Source organism: Heterodontus francisci, unplaced genomic scaffold, assembly GCF_036365525.1.
Source record: "Heterodontus francisci isolate sHetFra1 unplaced genomic scaffold, sHetFra1.hap1 HAP1_SCAFFOLD_184, whole genome shotgun sequence".
Taxonomy (NCBI): Eukaryota; Metazoa; Chordata; class Chondrichthyes; order Heterodontiformes; family Heterodontidae; genus Heterodontus; species Heterodontus francisci.
Window position 1 is genome coordinate 1281694 of NW_027141723.1, and position 1543 is coordinate 1283236.

General features: G+C 41.5%; 1 non-coding gene across 1 annotated transcript; it reads right to left on the reverse strand.

Annotated features, from left to right (window-relative positions):
• On the reverse strand, positions 1-72 carry trnav-cac (transfer RNA valine (anticodon CAC)). The gene has a single exon. It is a non-coding gene; the product is annotated as a tRNA-Val (tRNA).
• Positions 73-1543: the final 1471 nt, after the last annotated feature.

A 1543-nucleotide genomic window follows, 5' to 3' on the forward strand; every position in this document is an offset into this window, starting at 1 on the left:
TAGCAAAGAATGGTTTCGATCCATCGACCTCTGGGTTGTGGGCCCAGCACGCTTCCGCTGCGCCACTCTGCTAACTGTTGGTTTAAATTTTAGCTGCCCGTTAGTGAAATATGTTCATTTCCCCAATGTTTTCATCAAAATAGGATTGTGTACGGATTTCTCAAGAATCCCGGACTCAGCAACACACGTGCTGACGGACTCACCCTCACTGCACAATGACACAAGGACACAGAGTAACAGCACCGACAATGAGGCAGGCAGAGAAAGACACACAGAAAACCAGGAAGATATTATCAGGACCCAGAAGGGAACAGACAGAGAAAGACACACAGAAAACCGGGTAGAGATTATCAGGACTCAGAAAGGAACAGACAGAGAAAGGTACTGAGCAAACCAGCAAGAGACAGCGAAAGACTGATGATTTATGTAATTGTGTTCTCTGTTGTGTAAAGATGTTCCCTGTGTCCATTTAAAGATATTTCCTGCTGTGTAATATGTTCTCTGTTGTGTAACTATATTCGCTGTTGTGTAAAGATGTTCTCTGTTATTGTGTAAAATTGTTCCCTGTTGGGTAAAGATCTTCTCAGTTGTGTAAATATGATCCGTCTTGTGTAAAAGTGTTCCCGGTTGTTTAAATATGTTCCCTGCTCTGTAATGTAGAGCTGAGTCTGCACTAATGGAATTGCTACAGTATCTTCCAGTCTGATACTGTATGAGAGCTGGAATGTGATCCAACGCACAGTCTATACAAATTAAATTGCTATTGTATCTTTTAGTTTCACAATCCGAGGGAGTTTTAAACTGAAATCTCAGTTTGTATCTCAGGTTATACTATCTTTCAGATTCTCTCAATCTGATATCACACTTGAGATTTAGACTTAAGAAAGGATGTACTGGCAATGGAGGAGTTCAAAAGAGATTCACTCAGTTGATTCCTGAGATGAAGGGGTTGACTAATCAAGAATGGCTAAACAGGTTATTCATTCGAGTTCAGAAGAAGGAGGGGTGATATTTTTGAAACGTACAAGATTCTGAGGGGGCTTAACAGGGTGAAGAAGGGTCTCTGACCTGAAACATTAACTCTGCTTCTCTCTTCACAGATGCTGCCAGACCTGCTGAGTATTTCCAACATTTCTTGTTTTTATTAACAGGGAAGATGCTGAGAAAATGTTTCCACTCGTGGGGGAATCTCAAACTAGGCGACATAGTTACAGAATAAGGGGACACTCATTTAAAACTGAGATGCAAAGGAATTTCTTCTCTCAGAGGGTTGTGAATGTCTGGAATTCTCTACCCCAGACAGTATTGGAGGCTAAATCACTGAAAGTATTTAAAGAGGATGTAAATAGATTTTTGAAATATTGGAGAGTTGAGGGCTATGAAGAGCAGGCATGAAAGAGGAGTTGAGGTCTGGGGCAGATCAGCCATGATCTTACTGAATGGCGAGGCAGGCTTGAGGGGCCGAATGGCCTACTCCTGCTCCGATTTCTTCTGTTCTTATGTTATGTTATATCTAATGTATATGTCAGGATGCACTAATGGG